Source organism: Monodelphis domestica, chromosome 5, assembly GCF_027887165.1.
Source record: "Monodelphis domestica isolate mMonDom1 chromosome 5, mMonDom1.pri, whole genome shotgun sequence".
Classification (NCBI taxonomy): Eukaryota; Metazoa; Chordata; class Mammalia; order Didelphimorphia; family Didelphidae; genus Monodelphis; species Monodelphis domestica.
In genome coordinates, this window is record NC_077231.1 from 18,792,989 (window position 1) to 18,798,988 (window position 6,000).

Sequence of the window (6,000 nt, forward strand, 5' to 3'; positions counted from 1 at the left end):
CCATTTACTGCTATGTATGCTAATGAGAACTGATAGGAGGTACATTCATTGATATTGTTAAGGTAAAGAGAGCCCTTGTAAAGATGGTGTAAATGGATGACTGGGGTTTTGCTTAACCTGGTCTGACAGGGTAGTCTCTTTAAGGACAGAGAGCAAAAATGGCTGTACTCTCTGACTCAGGCCAGTAAGTGACCAATCTGAATGCTTCTTCAAGTTAACAGGGTTTAATAAAGTTTGTAACTAGATATGGGGATAATGGACATGGCAAGTGTATTATTCTCTAACTCAAATAACTTTAACTTATTACACACCAAAATGACTTTGCTTTAAAGTTCTTTTGGTCCTCAGCAAGCTGGGGATACTCTGATTATTCTCTCTGCCTGATAACTTCCCCTCTATTCTAACTAAATCTAGGCTAAATCCAAGTAGGAACAAGTCTCTAGAATATAGATTGAAATAAAGGTGAAGTCAGGAATCAGAAGTGATCGTGTCTAGTCTGGAGAGGCTGAGCCTACCAAAGGCAGGACTGAATAGTTTCATCTCCCTATCAGATTTGATCTTCTCAGATTAACAGGAGAGTTATAAACTTCAGTGATCTTCTGGCTCTTGTCAAATTATCTCTCAGGAACAATTTGAATTTCCTAAGGATCAGAGCTGGGTTTTTGATATGGTTATGCCTCCAGAGTCAGGAACCAACCCCCCCCCCCAGTGTGAGAATTAAAATTAATATACAATAACTCAAGTATTATATTTATAATATTTATTAAAATAAAAACTAGAGTTAAAAGGGAGCTAACTTAAGCCATGGTCTTGATAAAGAAGAGAAAGAGGGAAGAGTCACAGAAAGTTATAAACCATAACATAAAGACACAAGTAAATAAACGAAAAGATACTGGGAAATACAAAAGAAATTCTAGGGAACATAGTTCAAAGGTAGAAAATTTTCACTTCTACATACTCCCTGTGATCTTTTTGGGAGACCAGTCTCCCTAAAGGGATCATTTAAAACATAACCAACATATAAATTGCAATAATTTGTGGATAAAAGGAAAAGAGAACAAAACCAATGATTGCTACACTGACAAATAGCTAATTTGGGGGCAGTCCACTTTGACATAAGAGTGTACATTAAAAATAAATGCATTCAACCCCCCAAAGTTCAATTTAACACATCCCAAAATTCACTCTGTATATTCTGGTGCAGCATGTGACCTCTGTAGGCATCTTTTGGTGCCTTCTCAAAACAGTTCACTTTCTCAGTTCACGGAGGTAGCAAGTTTCTTGTACTAAAATTACTCTCAAGAGAATTCCCCTGAGGAAGATGATGATAAACCCAGGGATCACTCAGGGATACATGGCTAAGTTATGAGGTATATGAATCAATTGGCAAAAGAAAATCAAAACCATTAAAAAATCCAAATAAAAGAGAAAAAATAACTTATGGATGAAATATAAAATATCAAACTCTTATGTCTAAAAATATAAGTAAAGGAAAAACAAACCTATAACAGGTCCTTGAATCAAGGTCCAATTAAAGTTATTTAAGCTACTATGCACTTACCCAATCAGTAGCTAGGACTACAGAAAGTTTGCCACACTATGAAAGACAGAAAAGGGACTAGATTATGGGAGACAGGTAGGAGCTAAAGTGAGGTGCTTGATATAATAACGTAGGATGAGGAAGACCTGCCTCTGACATATGTCAAACAGCCTCAATCTTGAACCCTCCAAAAGTTAAAGTCCTATTGTCTTGGCTCAAAATTTCATCAATCCCACTGGGATTAGTTGGTCTTTTTGATCTTGTGCTCTATTGGCACTATGCTGGTAGCTTTGTGCTTTTTTGGCACTGTGCAGTGGTTCTTTTTTTCCCCTTCTTCTGGAATCAAACAGAATAATTAAACAAAGTCCCATAATTTTTTAAACAATCAGTGGTATCATTTTCATAGTCTAAAGCTTTTGGGATATGCATTGACATTGGGGCAAATGTATTGTAAACTTAGATTACTGTAAAATAAAAAAAATTAAAGAAAATCTTCTCAATACTGGTGACATGTGCTTCAAATATAAAAAGGAGAGAAAAAATAAAACTCAAATATTATATTGCACATGCAAAGAAAAATAATAATAAAAAAGTTTAAATATATATATATATATATATATATATATAGTTTACAACCAGTGACATACTGTGTCAGCCAAGGAGAGGTAGAATACAAAGGTTTCTCCCCTCAAAATGAGATCCGTTTCCTTTTTAACCTGGCCATGAACCACTGTGTGAGTGCAAATGACTTCACAAAGTAACAGCCTTATAAAACATTAGTATAACAAGTAATGCACATTTAAAGAAAGTACCAAAAATTCCCCAAATTCACAATAGCCCAGTTAATGAAAATAGCAAATAAACACACTATCATATAGGATTCATATGAGTTGCTATATAGCCTCTTGCTATATTACATTTAATAAACCTTAGAAGCTAATGGATGCTTGTCACAAGTTTTACAGGTGTAGTAAATCTTTCAACCTTGGCAAAGATATTTTTAACAAAACCTATTACTGCCATTATTCCAAAATTTGGCAGAAGAGCCCAGAAAAAACACAGATCTCTATACTGCTGATGAAAACCTTTTGGGATCTATAACATCACCAAGAAATCTAGATTGCTCTGGTGGAAGTAGATTAAACTGAAGAGTTCAAAAAACCATGCAGAAGCTTACTTTGGCTTCATGCTTTATATAACATTTTTATGGCAAGAACTTCTATTTTGTTCTCTATATTTTAATTCAACATTCCTTGTAATATATGTATATATATATATATATACATATATATATATATAAAACTATACATTCAGAAGCTACTAGTTATTTTAAAATAATTTCTGAAGATTCTTTAACATTAATTTAAAATTTTAGCTCATTAAATTCTACAAAAGTTGTATATAGGTTGTAACCAGTTGTTTTTTTTTTTTTATGAAGTCCATCCATCATCATCTATGTGATAATTAAGAAATTAAAAAAGGAACAAAGGCTGTTTAGGCAACATGTGACCTCAATGAATAAGGTAACAAATGCTGTATCTCAAAGAAGTTAAGGTTTTGCTAATGAAAAAGGTGCTTATGGGCTTTTTCTCAATGATATGTTCTTCAGTACAGTCATAGGGAAAAAATACAAATAAAAGTCATGTAACAGAATATATTGATTAGATAAATATATGAACTTAAAAAAATTAAACCTTAAAGCAATCAGTAAAATAAAAGAAGCATTGACAGGGTATAGGCAATGAATTCAATAATCCTTTTTTCTCCAATTCCAATAGACTTCTTCATTATTATGGAGGGGAATAAACTCAAAATAGTTAGCAAGCAATAACTTCCATATATCTTTAAGGTTCATTCTGCTCCCCAGTATTTATCATCCATTTGCATTTCTGTTGCTACCCCTCTGGAGTTCCTCATACATGCACTGGACAGAATCTCCATTCTGCATGTTGAGAGATTTAAGATTTTCAAAACTTTTTCAAAATATTCCAGTTTAGTCTAGAATTCAAGCAGCCTACCTTGCTGCTGCATATTTTTAAGGAGAAATAAAATGGGAAATCTCCAGTGAAAATAAACAATGCCAATAAAAGAATTAAACAGAGCCAGTTGTCAGCTTTTCCAACTCAAACTGTTGTTTCAGAGTTTCAAGCATGCTTCCTAATAGAATTAGCCCTCAAAAAAAGCAGAATGGATTCTATTTACAGTGAAAACAAGCTAGGAGGCTTGGAAAAGTATTAGTTTTTTTGCCTCTTCCCTAGGGGCAAAACTTATAGTGAAAATTTATAGTGAGGGGAAACAATAGTGTATTTGCATATGAGAGAAAGAGTACTCCTTGGTGTTTTAGGTTAAAAAAAAAATCAGGCTTTCTTCCCCAAAATTCTGACTTCAAATCCACTGATTTGGGCTAACTGCCCTCTCTCTCATGTTGGAATGTAGGGTGGAAAGAAAGAAAGAAAGAAATGGCAGGGGAGTGTCCTTCCTGTGAAAAATCCTGAATTGTAAGCCAGGAGTAAAGGGTCAGTTTAAGAAATCAGCTTAGAAACTAGAAGGAGGGAGGGGCTGAATAGCCAGGTTTACTTTTCCCCTGCTGAATAATGGCTAGGACAGGTTGGAAACCCAAATTGATGGGTGGAGTAAAGGGATTTATACTCCACCTGGTTCTTAAGAACTCTCAGGCTGTGTGTTGAAAAGATACAGGAGCACAGTCAGTGGGGAATGCTGGCTCAAGCGGATGGGTGAGAGAAACCATGGCTTAAAAAATTTCTCTACAAAGCCTTAAATTTTCTTTTTTTAGAATTCTATCCCTATGTGGTAAGCCAAAATGTGAGAATTAAAATTAATATGCAATAAATCCAGCATCATATTTATACGATTTATTAAAATTAAAAAGCTAGAGTAAAAAAGGAGCTCTCTAGAGCCAGTATCCAGTGACAGGACCTTGGGGGGAGAGGGGGTTGATGACTCTTTCAATACCTTCTTCAGTGAGACTGGGGCTGGCAAGCAGGCACCCAGAGCAGTCTTTGTAGACTCGGAGTCTGCTGTAATAGATGAGGTTCAGACCAGCATCTATAAACAACTGTTTCACCCAGAGCAGCTGATCTCTGGCAAGGAAGATGGTGCTAATAGCTATGCCCGGGGCCATTATACTACAGGGAAGGAAATAATTGATCTTGTATTGGAGCACATCTGAACTGTCGGACCAATGCACAGAACTGCAGGGATTTCTGATATTTCACAGCTTTGGGGGTGGCACCGCTTCAGGCTTCACCTCTCTCCTGATGGAGAGACTCTCTGTTGACTATGGCAAGAAGTCTGAGCTGGAATTTTCCATCTACCCAGCCCCATAGGTATCCACAGCTGTGGTAGAACCTTATAACTCCATCCTAACCACTCACACCACACTGGAGCACTCAGACTGTGCCTTCAGGGTGGACAACGAAGTCATCTATGACATCTGCCACCGGAACCTGGACATTGAGCGCCCTACCTACACCAATCTCAACTGACTCATCGGCCAGATAGTTTCCTCTATCACTGCCACCCTATACTTTCATGGCACCCTTAATGTAGACCTCACTGAGTTCCAGACCAAACTGGTGCCTTATCCTTACTCACTGCTGAAAAGGACTATCATGAGTAGCTCTCTGTAGATCTCCAATGCCTGCTTTGATCCCTCCAACCAGATGGTGAAGTGCGACCCTCGTCATGGCAAGTACATGGCTTGCTGCATGTTCTACTGAGGTGATGTGGTACCTAAGGATGTCAACGCTGCCATTGCCACAATCAAGACCAAGAGAACCATTCAGTTTGTAGATTGGTGTCCCACTGGCTTCAAGATTGGCATCAACTACCATCCCGCAACTGTGGTGCCCGGAGGAGACCTGGAGGAAGTGCAGCAGGCAGTATGCATGCTAAGTAACTTGAGTGCCATTGCTGAGGCATGGGCCCACCTAGATCACAAGTTTGACCTTATGTATGCAAAGCAGGCATTTGTACACTGGTACGTGGGTGAAGGCATGGAGGAGGGAGAATTCTTTGAGGCCCAGGAAGATTTGGCTGCCCTGGAGAAGGAATATGAGGAAGTAGGTACAGACTCTATCGAAGGAGAAGATGAAAGTGAAGAATTCTAGAAAGTGTTCAGCAACCAACCTCATTTAATCTAGATAAATACGAGAAAGAGAGAGGAGTCACAGAAAGTTATGAATCATAGTAAAGACGCATGTAAACGAAGGGAAAAGGATGCTGGGAAATACAAAAGGAATGCTGGGGAACATAGCTCAAAGGTAGAACATTTCCATTTATACACTGGCTGGCTTTGGAATCCCAGCATTCTCCTCTCCTCAAGATTCTAACAGGGTTAACCCCTGTCTCTCTTGTTTCACAGAATTCTATGTCATTGTGCTTGTAATCATGTTGCCTTTCCAAAATCTCCTCTCACAATGTAATAATCAAACTTTATT

The 6,000-nt window shown here is 37.5% G+C and overlaps 1 pseudogene; it reads left to right on the forward strand.

Moving 5' to 3' along the window:
* LOC100019750 (tubulin alpha-8 chain-like) overlaps nucleotides 1-5,670 on the forward strand; it is a 32,023-nt pseudogene extending 26,353 nt beyond the window's left edge.
* Nucleotides 5,671-6,000: the final 330 nt, after the last annotated feature.